The 17712-nt window shown below is 44.5% G+C and overlaps 1 pseudogene; it reads right to left on the bottom strand.

The window, feature by feature from the left end:
* Positions 1–17333: 17333 nt before the first annotated feature.
* Positions 17334–17451, bottom strand: LOC126261146 (5S ribosomal RNA; annotated as a pseudogene).
* Positions 17452–17712: the final 261 nt, after the last annotated feature.

Genomic DNA, 17712 nt, shown 5'->3' with positions numbered 1-17712 from the left:
GTGTTCGGAGGCAACCCAGTAAGGCTGAACGCCTTAGACACACTGTCCAGCGAATGCAGTAAGGTGGAGGTTCCCTGCTGTTCAGGGGTGACATTATGCGGGGCCGACGTACCCCGCTGGTGGTCATGGAAGGCGCCGTAACGGCTGTACGATACATGAATGCCATCCTCCGATAGGAGCGTATTGGAGAGGTATTTATCTTCACGGACGACAGTTCGCGCCTCCATCGTACACATCTTGTGAATGACTTCCTTCATGATAACGACATCGCTCGACTAGAGTGGCCAACATGTTCTCCAGACATGAACCCTATTGAACATGCCTGGGATAGATTGAAAAGAGCTGTTTATGGATGAGGTGACCCACCAACCACTCTGAGGGATCTACGCCGAATCGCCGTTGAGGAATGGAACAATCTGGACCAACAATGCCGTGATGAACTTGTGGATAGTATGCCACGACGAATACAGGCATGTATCAATGCAAGAGGACTTGGTGCTGTGTACTAGAGGTACCGGTGTGTACAGCAGTCTGGCCCACCACCTCTAAAAATGGTTCAAATGGCTCTGAGCACTATGGGACTTAACAGCTGTGGTCATCAGTCCCCTAGAACTTAGAACTACTTAAACCTAACTAACCTAAGGACATCACACACATCCATGCCCAAGGCAGGATTCGAACCTGCGACCGTAGCAGTCGCACGGTTCCGGACTGCGCGCCTAGAACCGCGAGACCACCGCGGCCGGCCACCACCTCTAAAGGTCTCGCTTTATGGTGGTACAACATTCAATGTGTGGTTTTCATGATCAATAAAAAGGCGGAAATGATGTTTATGTTGATCTCTATTCCAATTTTCTGTTCAGGTTCCGGAAGTCTCGGAACCGAATTGATGCAAAACTATTTTTGATGTGTGTAGTACAGAAATAAGATCACAGAAATGTCACTTTTACTCAAAGACTATAACAACTTAAGTCACCGCCATCTACGATGTTCGCCTGGACATTACGAAGAGCGGGACATGGTTGTTAACAGTGTGTGTCATGACAAAGGACACTAGTGTAAGCCCTGGAAATTGCTTCCATGCTGACCAAAATATTGCTGAAGGAGCTCTTGTGATACGGCGTTCCATCCCTCCGCCAGAGCGGTAATCAACTGCTGGATGTTAATTGATGAATGTGGACATGCTGCAATACGTCTCTCCAAAGCTTCCCACACGTGCTCGATGGAATTTAAATAGGGGAACGGGCAGGCCAATCCATTCACCGTATATAATCTCCTCTCAAGAGGTCCTCCACATGCTCTGCTCGATGCGATCGCTGACTGTCATCCACAAAAGTGAAGCCCGGGACGAATACACCCTGAAAAGACGCACGTGGGGAAAGGAGAACAGTGTCACAGTATCACTGAACTGTCAGTGTACCTTGTTCAAAGATTTGGAGAGCAGTACGCCGATGCAACATCATGCTTCCCCACCATAACACCTGGACGACCAGAGAGTCCATGTTCGACAATATTCGTTAAGTGTTCCCACCTCAAGCCTTATGAGGGTACATCCAGAATAACCACTGAATGAATCTGCTCTCATCCAAGAAAGGTCGCGCGGGGTAGCCCCGGTCGGCTCCCCCAGTCGGAGGTTCGAGTCCTCCTTCTGCCATGGGCCCGTGTGTGTTGTTCTTAGTGTAAATTAATGTAAGTTAGATGAAGCAGTGCGTAAGCTTAGGGACCGATGTCCTCAGCAGTTTGATCCCATATTACTTACCACAAATTTCTAAAATTTCGTCCAAGAAGAGAAGGCGACCTCATTCCTTGTTGGTCCAGCCGCTATTCTCTTGGCACCATCGTATACGTACCATCGATGTGCGGATATCAAAGGAACACAACGTACTGGTCGTCTGGTAAAGAGATCATCCCCATGTAATCTTCGCACCACTGTGGAGCATGAGACTGTCTTGCGGTGCTCTTAAATGAGGTTATAACTGCCCCTGCTGATTGACGTGGGTCCATTGCTGTCTGTTTTGCAATGTAGCAACCATCTGATGCCGTATCTGACCGTGGTCGACTAATTCCTCACCTTCGAGTAGCAGTGGCTGTGGTTCGGAACGCTCCCCATGCATGTGAAACAATGCTGTGATCAGTACCAAACTCCTAACATTTCGCCCTCCTATCCGTTCCCCGATGATACTTCTCCGTGTGACGTCATCCAGATCTTGTCTCACGAAGAACACCGCCGCTGCTCGCTGATTAATACACACCGTATTCGAGCATTTCTTCAGCTGCCTCGCTTGACGCTGTAGTCACGTTAACCTCATCCCACATGACGTTCAATTTTCTGGGAAAGACTGGGAGACCTCTGGCAATATGCTCCCACACTTTCATTTATTTCCGCAGTGTGTTTAATATGCTATGTTACTTTATCCAGCTCGTTCCTAAGTTTTGCAGGACTGTGTATTTTTATGTACTGAGAACAGTATAAAGAATGAATGGCTTCTAAACTACGGGCTTGTGCATCAGAGGCTCCGTAATTTCGAGACTCATTGAAGGTTGTGACACAATTTTTCTGAACTCGACTGTGAAACAATGCTGTGATCAGTACCAAACTCCTAACACTTCGCCCTCCTATCCGTTCCCCGATGATACTTCTCCGTGTGACGTCATCCAGATCTTGTCTCACGAAGAACACCGCCGCTGCTCGCTGATTAATACACACCGTATTCGAGCATTTCTTCAGCTGCCTCGCTTGACGCTGTAGTCACGTTAACCTCATCCCACATGACGTTCAATTTTCTGGGAAAGACTGGGAGACCTCTGGCAATATGCTCCCACACTTTCATTTATTTCCGCAGTGTGTTTAATATGCTATGTTACTTTATCCAGCTCGTTCCTAAGTTTTGCAGGACTGTGTATTTTTATGTACTGAGAACAGTATAAAGAATGAATGGCTTCTAAACTACGGGCTTGTGCATCAGAGGCTCCGTAATTTCGAGACTCATTGAAGGTTGTGACACAATTTTTCTGAACTCGACTCTCTTTCCATGAATCCCATATCGACTGTGGCCGCTCGATATATTCCCAATCGACTGCTTCAGACAAAAACTGGTTTTTAAACTGTAACATTTAACTCTACGTAAGAAAACTGGGTTCTGGCGTAACTTAACAGACACTACATAAAGTTACTTGAAATTATCAATCGCTTTCTGTAACGATTGTGAGATGATGCGAATTAATTCATTGAAATAACTGTCCTGTCTGATTCCACTTTCCTAAGAGCAGATGAAAGAAATCTTACCTGTAGGTTTTCTTCCCCTCGACTCTGGTGGCATCAAACGTCTACACTATCACGGATATTTCTGTTGTCAGAGTAAGTAATACAATAAGGAAGAGGAGGAAGGCTACAGACAAATAACATAAAAAAAAACAAAATTAATGGAATACATGTATTGAACGACCATTAGGAAACAAGATTAAATGCTAGGTAACCTTGATACAGCACGGAACGACATCAATATTCAAATCTGGGCAATTTGTCAAAATGGTTCAAATGGCTCTGAGCACTGTGGGACTTAACTCATGAGGTCATCAGTCCCCTATTACTTAGAACTACTCAAACCTAACTAACCTAAAGACATCACACACATCCATGCCCTAGGCAGGATTCGAACCTGCGACCGTAGCAGCCGCGTGGTTCCGGACTGAAGCGCCTAGAACCGCTCGGACACCACGGCCTGAGGCAATTTGTCAGTAAGCCAGTCTTCCATAGCAAACACAAGTAACGCAAGAGAAACGTTCATCTAGTGGTTGAACCTCACTCATCCTGTCCATATTCACAAACCAATGAATGTGTTTTGGTGTAGTTTCCGTCTTGAGCAATTAAAATCTTTTCTTTTTTAACGACTTTATTTTATTTCTGCTAAATAACAGAAAAAGTGCACTTTACTGTCTATACATGTACAAATTTCAGTTTTTAAGAAAAATCTCCAAAAATTTGAAAACAGATGAAACTTTTTATATTGTGTAAGTAGGCTGTTTAGGTCTTCTTATTGGTAACGCCACGTAGCGCTCTGTATTAAAATCACTGCCTGTTCTGTGTGCAGTCTGTGGCTGGGTGGCATTGTTGTAATATTCGCTATTGTAGTGGTGGCCCGTTGGCTGTTAACAGCGCGTAGCGTTGCACAGTTTGAGGTGAGCCGCCAGCTGTGGTGGATGTGGGGAAGTGAGATGGCGGATTTTTGAGAGCAGATGATCTGGACGTGTGTCCATCAGAAACAGTACATTTGTAAGAATGGATGTCATGAACTGCTATCTATATATTATGACGTTTGAACACTATTAAGGTAAATACATTGTTTGTTCTCTATCAAAATCTTTCATTTGCTAACTATGCATATCAGTAGTTAGTGCCTTCAGTAGTTTGAATATTTTATTTAGCTGGCAGTAGTGGCGCTCGCTGTATTGCAGTAGTTCGAGTAACGAAGATTTTTGTGAGGTAAGTGATTTGTGAAAGGTATAGGTTAATGTTAGTCAGGGCCATTCTTTTGTAGGGATTATTGAAAGTCAGATTGCGTTGCGTTAAAAATATTGTGTGTCAGTTTAGTGTTGATCAGAATAGGTAAAGAGCGAAATGTCTGAGTACGTTCAGTTCTGCTCAGCTGTTTGAAAATCAAATAACGTAAGGGATTTACCAGCACAGTAATTCACTAATTTTTCTAAGGGGACGTTACAATTGGTCTCGGTACTATGTGCTGTGGCTTTTATGATTTCCTGTATTTTGCGCCTACTGTTTCTCATCTGCATCCACGGAGAACTTACTGTAAAAAGTTATTTACGCTAAAATTCACTACAGGAGAAGTAATGAAAAAAATCAAAATCACGTTAACCCCATAATTTACGATTTTGTTGCGCTTTATGTGATTTGACGCTCAGTCTCATGTATTTGGTTTACATTCCTCACTGCCTTCGAATGCTCTGCTGCCACTGGATGACTGATCAGTTTGCGTTCTTCTGTCTACTATGTTGTGTTCAGTAACTACCTGCGTAGGGCTGTAACACGGCTGGGTGTACAAATGGGTGGGGTACTGTTAAGTGGTTGTCGTTCCTTGACCGTGCGCCCTATCCACACCACGTACCTGGTAATCCCGCGGCTGTCGTATTGTCTTGCTCCACACTGCTGTTGGCTTGCCTGAAATTATCCATCGAAATATGCAAGCGGGGTTAGGGGAGACACTCAACGTTGAAACACAACACTGTTCGACGTCTGGTATGAACAACTATATTCTGAGAGGATTAAAGAAAATCGCAGGTTGCACTGTTTACATTCTGATTCATAAGTGTTTGTCCCAATTAATGTATGACTACCAGACCACAATATCACTTGGACGAGCGTACGCGAAACCGACACGACGCGGGTGATTGTTGATGATGCAGAAGCCGAATGGTCGCACGAAAGTTCTTACGCTCGTCACGCATACACAGATATTTGGTACCAGTCCTCCTTGACACTAGTAATAAATATTAACACCGTTCACAAAGTTAAATTTACAGTTCACAGTTCTCAGTTGTACGAGCGTGCGCGTAACCGTCGCGGCGCGGCTGATTGTTGGAGATGCGGAAACGTGATGACCGAACGGACGTTCTCACGCTCGCTGGCACTTGTTTGCACTCTTTGATGGTAACTAATTTCTGCTGATTCACGTTAGTTCATTCTGAGAGACCGAACACGGCGCGGGTGATTGATACTGTACGGTACGACACGCAACAAGAGGATACACAAATATGTTATCAGCAGCACTGTTAATTTTTAAATTACTTCTTCGCTCATTTTCCTCTGAATCACTTACTTATTTTATCACTTTACTGTAATAACACTTGTAGCAACACTTCAACTTCCATGCTAACAATGCCTCTCACATGCAGAGCTACACACTACACAACATAACAGTTCCGTGTCCCGTGCTCGACTCGACAGACGCGACTGGCCGCAAAGATACTCCACAACTAAGACAGCGATATGACAATACGCTTACAAGGCCACCATTCCGAATGAATTTGTGTGATTCCTATTCAGTGTAAATTTATGTGTGGTTGGAATAGCGAACAGCCAAGATTAATCATATGGCTGTAGCCCTCTTCATTGGCCTACGGGATGATGTTCGTAATGTTTCTCCTTTAATATTCTCAATTAATTTCTTAATCTGTTCGATTACTTGACTGATATGTCTGTACTAAATTAATGTGGCTCGTAATGGATCCTTGGTCCTATAACGGCTTAACGCAGCAGTGAATGACGGTACTCTTCTTGTTCGAATGAACCATACGCAAAATTTAATGTCGTTACTCTGCCTATGATGGTTTGGTAGCAACGACTAAATGCTGACTGGCAACTAATTTCTTGTAATTTGTTACCAAAGCGCTCGGTGCAGTTGCAACGTACAGTAGCGTTCGTGAATCGCTATGTGGAATCCCAGATGCGAACACAAAGCGCTTCAAGCTTGACAATTCTTATCGCATCAGCAACTGTGACTGTGTTGTGCAGGTTGCTCGCAGCACAAACTGTATGCCCGCGTTATTACGGCGGGCGTAATAGACACACGTATTCTCTCGGCCATACCGAATTTCTACCGACGTGCCTCGTTCCAAGGCAATTGAAGCTAGTTCACGTTAAATGAGATACCTGCTAACTTCTGCGCTAACTATTCATCAACAGATTCACCGTCGTGAACTTACGTACGAATCAGCAGCATCTTAAATCTACAAGCGAATGAGTACCAGAGAGCATCTCTTCGTGGTGTTATGCTCTTCGAGAAAGTACAGTTCGGTGCCTTCTCAGAGGAAAAACAGATTTTGTAGTCAGTCTTGTGGGGGAGGGGAGGGTTCCGGGAGAGGGCAGCGCTGAACGCTCCTGCGTTTTTTTGACCGGAGGGGCAGAAAAAATCCCTCGCAATTGCGACCAAAGCGAGAAAAACGCTTCTTCCACACACACGTGTCTGGGACCAAGACCTGAACGCAAAACTCCCTTTTCCAAGTTTACGCCTTCTTATGGCTTTCTTAAGTTATCGGCTGATATCAAAATTAATCGTATCCCCCCCCTCCCCCTACTCCTTCCACATCCCCGCAACATGCGCAAGTCCCTCACCTAGGCAACATATCGGTCAGTCAAGAAGGCCGAGGAAAATTGGTAGTATATAAATTTTACTATTGGATTTTTTAACTTGTTACTTAATTATCCAATTCCTTCGTTATCACTATCGGCATGAGTATGTGAATACCAACGTTAATTGTAGAGTAATTAAGCAATCTTCCTTTGTAGCTGACTGCACTACAGAGCTGGTGAGGCCTCCGCATGTGTGTGTTATGCACCTTGGTAAAGATTCAGGTTAAATTTCTATATCGATCTGGCATGTATTTAATTTTCAGCTTTCTTTGCAAGGTTCAAGTTTCCGTATTTTGTTTCTCATTTAGAAATTATCTCAAATTTACTAACATGCGTTGGTAGAAGCAACTCTTATTCCCACTGACATATCTCAATTTTGGCACATTTTTAGAAAAACCTTTTGAAGCAATCAAGATACATTAATCAAAGCATGAAGTGGCTATACCTCGATCCTAATAAATAGTTTTATTTGAATGTTTGTGTGTAGCTATTAATTAATTGAAACTTTGGTAAAGATAAATCGATATCTCTCATTATACTTTGAGTATAAAAAATCCATATTGGCTATCATATGATCAAACGGAATGATTTGGCATTCATTCACAACAAAAAAATTAGATTTTTGTTTTGATATTTTTATAGTGAGTTTTATTTTTGTATGTTGTTAGCTCTCTCAGTTCATTTCAGCTTACTTCAATCAAAGTATTATAAATATGAGCTGCGTATGAACAGAACAGGCCATCTGTGACTGATTTGGATCCGGTGAATTATCTGTATAACTGGCCATCAGTATTGCTTAAAATTACGTGAAACTTAATTTGATTCATAAGACACAACGTAATTGTGACACAGAGCCTGTTTGGTGGCATGGGAATTTTTCCGGTGTATAAACAAGTGCCGGCACGAAGATCAAGAACGATGCAGCAGAGAAGGCTGTGAGGCGAAGACAGCCGCCCGCTGACTAAGACGTCACAACGACAGGAGCGGAATTCACACGAAGAGGATAAAAGCGGAGCCCCACCTAGCCGCAGCACGCAGTGGAAGAGGGGACTAGAAGAATCGCACTAGTAGAGCCGCACTAGAAGAGCCGTGACTTGTGATCCATGCGAACCCGTGTGATTAACATGCATGGACCCTGTATATAGCGAAGGACATTGATGATTTGCATGTCGCCAACTGCGTGCGACAACTCGTTGTAAATACAAAATTAAGTATTTTCAATTCAATTACTGTAATAAACTCCATTAATATGATTTGCTTGTATATTGTCTAGCTATCCGAGAAAACAGCTTCCTAGGCACCCTATAAGACACGAGTGAGCAGTGAGTAGGATTCCGCAGGAATGACGTCACGAGCCACTAGAATAAATGAAAGAGTCTCAACTGAAGTTGGCCTTTGTAGGGACAGCCTTGGCGCGATATAGACTGGTGCAGATAGCTCTGACAGTTACTGATGTGGATGTTTCCAAGATGGCGCTATAGGGTTTTTGCCTAGTTTACCACATGGGGTTATTCTGTTTGAATAATAAGCATAATGATAAGTTCATGCATTAATAACACATAAACTAAAATAAGAAATAACTCTTTTAAGGTCAAGTGCATTTGCTCACATTGAAAGTCAAGCCTGACCAATCAACCATAAAATTCGTTAAGATATGATTTTAAGAAACCTAAACCGTGATAAAAATTTACTTTGTTACGATATAACTTTACGAAAACTGAAACACGATAAAAAGATTTACTTCAATGGCCACTAGTTTAAACCGAATCCGAATGTTGCCACACATCAGCTTAATGCTTTACTACATCCAAACTAGTTACTTGATTATTTAAGAATGAACTGCAATATGAAATATCAGGCTGAATCTAAAATAAAATAAATATGAACTCAATGATTTACAGTTAGTACATAAATTTTTGTAACTATTAGTTGAACTGAGTGTGCTAAAAAAAAGACCTAGATGCACCAAATAAATTTGACAGCTCTACGGTACAACTGATTCAAAGATAAGTCCCAGCAATCAGATTGTTTGTTATGTCGATGTGGCGTACAGTTGGTCAGCGGTTACAGTGACATGTAATATTACTACCTGGAATGCATCAGAAGCCGCACCGTTCACTGCACAGTTCGCAAGGCCTCATTACGGTGTGCACAATACAAGAGCTCAGGTAATCTGAAACGAAATCTGAATTAGTGTTCACCAGCATCTGCTATAATTCTACCGTGACACTCTCAACAGTCTTTATTATGTGTATCCTGAGACGATCACAATGCTTAGCAATAACAAACAAGCGAAGATTAAAAAGGCGAAGTTCATTTAACTTCTTGTGAATTACCATAACCTATGTATACATTACCCAACTCACACTGGGTGTTTAAGTTCTGATAACTCGAAGGACCACAAGCCCACTGTATTACACAAGTGCTTTAATGGTGATAGCTCGTGAACTCACTGACCCTCAGCTCATTTACGCAAATAAAGGGTAGACTAGTCTTCGATACTCGCACTTAATTTCACCTGCACGTAGAACAACGTATGCCGAAAACAAGTGCCAACGGCTGCTAATTACACAAACTGCACGAGAATTAAACGGAGGTGCCACATCTGGACACAGTATCGGAGGTTTTTTTAAAAATAACGGTCGGATTAGTCACACATCTCAAACACCGTATCCGCAGTTGCTAAGCGGACGGACAACATTGAAGTGTAACTTAGTCCGGCCAACACCTTAAATTTAGGAGAATCGTGCCGTTAATTTCAAAGTTCCTGGTACTGCCGTAGGCTCTACACGAATATAATTCCCCTCCAGGAGGTTTAACTAGTTGAATCCACCACCGTTGTTTCCACAGCCACCAATAATAATACGGAATATCATCTGCAATTCAGCATCGTTCTACTGCCAAACCCCAGACTGCTTACCGGGAAGAGTACAATACAATTGTCCTGTTACCAGCTCTGCAGCGCAAGGCCTACATGACAAGTGCTTGTTAAACTATCTCGTTGTCTGGTCACCACCGACTACTTGGCTCCCTAAGTACGGCCTGCAGGTTACGCCTCCGTTGCATCTAAAAGGCCACACAATGCCCCAGATGTGCCAACAGTCGGCACACTTAAGAGTGGCTACGTTGGTGCAGCGATATTTAATTGCATCGCACTCACGGTGTTGCTTTTGTTACTGTAGGAGTGAGCGTGGTTGGGAATGCAATGTGCTGAGTGTTTTACTCGAAAACGTTCCAAGTTATCATTTATTAATAAATGATAGAATACAACATTAGTAGTGTGCACATCGGATTAAAGAGAGACATCGAAGTAGTTCCACTGCGGGCTGTTAGGTTTTTTTACCGGTAGTTTCAATTCACATGCAAGTATCACGGAGATGTTTAGGGAACTCAAATGGGAATCCCTGTAGGAAAAGCGACGTTCTATTCGAGCAACACTATTGAGGTAATTTAGGGAAATTTCGTCTAAAGCTGACAGCAGAATCGTTCTACTGCCGCCAGCATACATTTCGCGTAAGACCACGAAGATGAGAGAAATTGGGGCTCGTACAGAGGCATATACACAGTCATTTTTCCCTCGCTGTTTTTTGCAAGTGGAATAGAAAAGGAAGGGACTGATACTGGTACAAGGTAACCTCCGCTACGAACGGTAGAGTAGCTTACGAAGTATGCATGTAGATGCAGATAGTATCATGATATTATACTTGGTGGCAAGAGCGATTTTACAAACGTCAATCACAGTCATATTTCAGAGACGTTTGCATTTGGTCACACTGGGCAATTAGTTAACAAATCTTTCATCTTGCCAACCAAAGAAAGATTTTGTACTATGTCTTCAAAAAAGGCTTCGACAGAAATAATAAAATATTCATAAAGAAACATACTTCAAACATGGCTCCAGTACTCAGTGGGACTTATCAGCAGAAGCACCGTTATCCTGAAGATGGCGAATAGCTGGATCACTATTGAAGCGAGTTCATTTTAGGATCCAGCAGCAAACTCGAAGAGACTTTCAAGAATTATCACGCCACATATGACAAATTATTTCACAGATGTTAAACGCTTCACGTAGACGTAGTGTGACAATCGTTCTAAACCTTAACACAATCGAACGCTTACAAAATCCACCACCTAGTGGCATAAAATTAGACTTTGAGTCATGATTACTGGCTCATATCCTCGTACATGGCTCCATCTGTAGACACTCCCGGTGTTACCAGCACAGATAACATGTTTAAGAAAATAAATGGGCGTTCCTTCCATAACTCACGAAACGTCAGATTTACTTATATCACTTAAAGACATACATAATGAAGAAGAGGGTTGTCAGACTAAATTTAATTAAAATAGGGAAGGATAGGGAAGAATCATGTCATCATAAACCTACGTATCCCTTGTACAGATACAATTATACTAACATATACAGTTTAACAAGCCACAAATCCACAGCAGTTGTGAACGGAAGGGCAACGTAATACTGCACACACATCACCAAAACAACACTACCGAGAACGACAACGCTGTAATAGATGACAAAACAACTTAAAACAATATCTCTCATCCACCGATGAAGCACAGTGCTTCCCAAGAAACGTCAATCAAAACTGAACATAATCTTTCGCACACATCATTGCTTAAACACTGTTAACCCACAGTTTGGGTACACATCACACTGATGTACCAGCATGTAGCAGTAAGCAGGAAAACAGACAAATATAATCTGCTAAACGAGATGCTTGGTGAACCACAACAAACACAATGACTTCACTCCATCATCACAGAGCAGTGGTTGTTTGTCTCCTTATAACTGTAGCCGCAAATCATGCTAATATGCTCCAGTCACTTCCACATCCATCCCAACATGACAAGCATAGCTTGAACTACCACTCAGTATATCGTACTCAGCAGCGAGAAGATGCCAGGCAGGGAGCCAGCATTCCTTGACCGTAATTCCGCAGCTATCTAACGAGGCATTGTTGTCTCTACACGACAGAGAACGAAGTCAATTGCACAGCCTCCATCCGTTACTGGCATCTGGCAACCGTCTATTCAGACGATGTACTGCACACACGAGGCCAGTAACTTGTATCTTGTCAAACTTGTTTATAAAACTACTATTGGTCGGAACTCGCAAGGTCTCCTGCAATTAGCCAGCGAGAGTCCTACGCTGACATAACCTATTAGGTTTTGAAGAATAAAGTCAGAACACACTTTCTGCAGAGATGTCAAGGAGGACACTTGCTTCACGCAGTCGTCGAAGATACTCAGAGAGAAATGTGGGTCTGATTTATAGCATAGTAGAGGGGTTGAGCAGGACTCGGAATTTCCAGCCACAACTGCAGCCGTTTTCCTTGCTCGCACCATTTACAAGAAGTAAACGTGTGCCATCAATGCAGCTACTAAGGCGAGAAGGATTTGAAGCTAGTTAACTGGCATCGGGGATTCATTGAACAGATTTAACATTCACAGCGAGGTAGGTAGACCCGTTATGTGCTTTGGCAATTGTATTGGCGTTCGTCCTTGCTTCTCGGGAGATCGTCCTTTAAACTGCTAACCATTTTCACATTGATGCTTTCATGTGTCCACCTACCTGTGCCAAGGCTGTAGTTTGTACACTCCTGGAAATGGAAAAAAGAACACATTGACACCGGTGTGTCAGACCCACCATACTTGCTCCGGACACTGCGAGAGGGCTGTACAAGCAATGATCACACGCACGGCACAGCGGACACACCAGGAACCGCGGTGTTGGCCGTCGAATGGCGCTAACTGCGCAGCATTTGTGCACCGCCGCCGTCAGTGTCAGCCAGTTTGCCGTGGCATACGGAGCTCCATCGCAGTCTTAAACACTGGTAGTATGCCGCGACAGCGTGGACGTGAACCGTATGTGCAGTTGACGGACTTTGAGCGAGGGCGTATAGTGGGCATGCGGGAGGCCGGGTGGACGTACCGCCGAATTGCTCAACACGTGGGGCGTGAGGTCTCCACAGTACATCGATGTTGTCGCCAGTGGTCGGCGGAAGGTGCACGTGCCCGTCGACCTGGGACCGGACCGCAGCGACGCACGGATGCACGCCAAGACCGTAGGATCCTACGCAGTGCCGTAGGGGACCGCACCGCCACTTCCCAGCAAATTAGGGACACTGTTGCTCCTGGGGTATCGGCGAGGACCATTCGCAACCGTCTCCATGAAGCTGGGCTACGGTCCCGCACACCGTTAGGCCGTCTTCCGCTCACGCCCCAACATCGTGCAGCCCGCCTCCAGTGGTGTCGCGACAGGCGTGAATGGAGGGACGAATGGAGACGTGTCGTCTTCAGCGATGAGAGTCGCTTCTGCCTTGGTGCCAATGATGGGCGTATGCGTGTTTGGCGCCGTGCAGGTGAGCGCCACAATCAGGACTGCATACGACCGAGGCACACAGGGCCAACACCCGGCATCATGGTGTGGGGAGCGATCTCCTACACTGGCCGTACACCACTGGTGATCGTCGAGGGGACACTGAATAGTGCACGGTACATCCAAACCGTCATCGAACCCATCGTTCTACCATTCCTAGACCGGCAAGGGAACTTGCTGTTCCAACAGGACAATGCACGTCCGCATGTATCCCGTGCCACCCAACGTGCTCTAGAAGGTGTAAGTCAACTACCCTGGCCAGCAAGATCTCCGGATCTGTCCCCCATTGAGCATGTTTGGGACTGGATGAAGCGTCGTCTCACGCGGTCTGCACGTCCAGCACGAACGCTGGTCCAACTGAGGCGCCAGGTGGAAATGGCATGGCAAGCCGTTCCACAGGACTACATCCAGCATCTCTACGATCGTCTCCATGGGAGAATAGCAGCCTGCATTGCTGCGAAAGGTGGATATACACTGTACTAGTGCCGACATTGTGCATGCTCTGTTGCCTGTGTCTATGTGCCTGTGGTTCTGTCAGTGTGATGTATCTGACCCCAGGAATGTGTCAATAAAGTTTCCCCTTCCTGGGACAATGAATTCACGGTGTTCTTATTTCAATTTCCAGGAGTGTATTTGCAATATCTTGCCCAGTTACGTTTATGCGCTTCATTCAGTGGGTAAATAATTAAATTTGGTGTCTTACGGCAATGAAACAAATTTTTATACTTACTGCTAATTTCCTTTTGTAGGTTGATGAGACCCTTCATTAATGGACGTATGTGAGGTGTGGTATCTAAGTTTCATGCTTAATTGGGCCACTCCCGTAATATGCATTTAATGTCGATTGCACAATATTTGTGTGCCTTAAATTTGAGTGATCTTATGGGAGCTTCCCTTTCCTGTAGGTCACTGGGGGGTCACTTGCAGCGTCTTATTGGTGAACTAAGCAGCTCAGCCAACACTCTGAAGACAGGCTCGAGAGACATACGTCTACAGTATCTCATCAGAAGTATTCGGACACACATTAATGGACGTTAGTATATGGGTGCCCATCTTCCACCATTATGACGCTTTGGACTCTGCTCGGGACACTTAATGAAAGTGTATGGGCACTTGTGGAGGAAAGGGAGCCCGTTCTTCCCCAAGAGCCAAAACTAGATAAGGTGGTAATGTTGGAAGTTAGGGTCTGAAACGATGTCCGCACTCTAACTTATCCCGAAGGCTTTCCGGTGGAATAAGCTCGGGGCTATGTGCAGCCAACCCATTTAAGAACTGTTGTCGTTTACAAACCATTGTCCCACAGTCGCTGTGCTATGACATGGTCCATTGACGTGTTGATTATAATCTCTGAACGGTTCTTCTACAGTACATATTACACAAGGCAATAAAATGTTTTCATATCTTTGTGCTTTTAGAGTTTCCTTAAGCGCATTAAGAGGGCCACACCATAACGACGCAAAACACCGCCATGTGGTAACACCACCTCCTCTGGTGGCCCTACACATGATGGCCGCTAACGTTTACCAGGCATTCGCCAAACCCAAATCCTTTCATCGGATTGCCACAAGATGTATCGCTGTTTATCACTACAAATGACTTGTTCCCAATCGTCCACTGTACAGTGGCTCCTTATACCACCTTAAGCATCGCTTGGCAGTGACTACAGAAATGAGTGTCTTATGATGAGCTGTTAGACCATTATCTCATTTTCATTGCCTTCGTGTTTCCATTCCATAATAATATCACCAAAGTCGACTAGGGTAACTTTAGAACGGTAGAAATATCTGTGACGGATATGTAACTCAGATGATATCCAATAATTAGACCACGTTCGAAGTCACTGAGCTTTCCTGACCGAGGTATTCTGGTGTTATTACTTCCCTATTGAGAACAAAATACTCCCCGCCTCGTTTTTTTCTGATGGGTCCCAATCTCATTACATATAACACTTTATTCCGCATTACACAGAGGTGTCCGAAGCTTCTGATCACATAGTGTTTACTTTGCAAGCTCTTGTACAGTTCGAGGTGCTAGATACGTCGTAGCAATACTTCTTATTCCTTATTCATTTTTACTGAGGGAAAAACAACTGTAGGTACTCCACTGTATACGATCTAATCTAAATCTGATGACGGCAAAGCGAGGTACATGATGTGCTGCCCTAAAGCAACGACCGCACACCGACCAGCACGCCACCGCGAAACGGCTTCAAGAAGGGTCTGACCCGCACGTCAGCAGAAAGAGCGGGCAGCGCCACACCTCCAGGGAGAATCCAGTGGCTCCTGCCAACACTGCTTTAACCAGCCGCTCATCGCTGGTCGGCCCCAGTTCGGTCGCAGTCTTTAAGAGCATCAGTACTGAATAACAGAAAGACGTTACCTAGCCTACGTTCTGCAAGTAGTAATATAGACTAAAGTACTTGCACATAGGATTCACAAGCAGCTACTTCAACAAGTAATGGTTCTCTTCTTTGTGGAAATTATGTGTGATATTAATCTTAAAGTTTTGAACACATCATTTTGGATTCCTGCTACCGGCCATCGCAACTTCTCTCCTTCGTCTTTTGTGGCTCTGCTGACTCTCACAGCAGCCGGCACAACACATGATCGATGCAGTAAAAGTGACGCCGATCTACAGTGTGCATTAAAACTAAAACTAAACTAAACTCCTTCCGAACACGCCATGAAGGCCCAACGGTACCGACCTGCCGCCGTATCATCCTCAGCTCATAGGCGTCACTAGATGCAGATATGGAGGGATATGTCATGAGCCCACCGCTCTCCCTGCCGTATGTCAGTTTCAGACCGGAGCCGCTACGTCTCAATAAAATAGTTCCTCAGTTTGTCTCACAAGGGCTGAGTGCACCCCGCTTGCCAACAGCGCTCGACAGACCGGATGGTCACCCATCCAAGTGCTACCCCAGCGCGACAGCGCTTAACTTCGGTGATCAAGCGGGAACCGGTGTTACAACTGCGGCAAGGCCATTGGCAAAATTGAGACAGCGAAAAAATATGAAAAAATTATATAAAATCGATAAAAATCGAAGAAAACGTGGTATAACTACGACAAATTGATAGGAAACACGTAAAATTGAGGGAAATATGATGAAATATGTAAAATTGCGAAGAAAACTTGCAAAATTATGTAAATTGACTGATGATACATAAAATTAGAGAAAAATAGCACGAAATGCAGGGAATTGAGCTGGGTTGGGGGTACACGGACACTCGAGACCGAGAGAAACTTAAAAATTATGCTCTGGCCGCATTCACTTTTAACCCTCCCATTCCCCATGAAAACTACGTGGGATTTCGTAATAAATACTTTAATAAAAGCGATGTAAGTATTACATAGAGGAGCCATATTAAAACAGGCAAAACATATGTATCCCAAACCATAACTTTGTTCTCACACATGTAATCGAGTATAGATATCACCGAAGTACAGTTGGTTCTCACAAACAATGTTATTCCTTAAGTATTAAGGAGAAGGAAACGGGTTTATGAGATGTAAGCCATTCCCTACAGTGATCTGAAGGAGAGTGGACCGATGTCACATATAAAAACTAAACTAAAACTAAACTCCTCCCGAACAGGCCCTGAAGGTCCAACGGTACCGACCTGCCGCCGTATCATCCTCATCTCATAGGCGTCAGTGGATGCAGATATAGAGGGGCATGTCATCGGCACACCGCTCCCCCGGCCGTATGTCAGTTTCCGAGACCGGAGCCGCTACGTCTCAATCATGTAGCTCCTCAGTTTGCCTCACAAGGGCTGAGTGCACGCAGCGTGCCAACAGCACTCGGCAGATCGGATGGTCACCCATCCAAGTGCTAGCCCAGCCCGACAGCGCTTAACTTCCGTGATCTGGCGGGAACCGGTGTTACCACTGCGGCAAGGCCGTTGGCTTTCAGTATGCATTGGCGCTCTAAATTTACCCACTGGCGTTTCGCAAGGGAAAGACCGTCTTTCTTCCATATATTCCCATTCCTATTCACTGAGCATCTCTGACACACTGTCATACTAGCTGTTGGGATCCTAAAGGTGCTTCTCTGAATTCTTAGTCGGTCCTGCTTGTCTAGCGGGAAAGTGCATTCCTGGAAACCGAACGGTCACTGGATTTTACAGTCTTCGTTTTAACCTAGCATTCACCTCTCACTGATGTGGAG

The sequence above is a fragment of the Schistocerca nitens genome, chromosome 5, assembly GCF_023898315.1.
Source record: "Schistocerca nitens isolate TAMUIC-IGC-003100 chromosome 5, iqSchNite1.1, whole genome shotgun sequence".
In the NCBI taxonomy this organism is placed as follows: Eukaryota; Metazoa; Arthropoda; class Insecta; order Orthoptera; family Acrididae; genus Schistocerca; species Schistocerca nitens.
The sequence above is the reverse complement of the archived record's forward strand: the minus strand, read 5'-3'. Positions and strand labels throughout refer to the sequence as shown.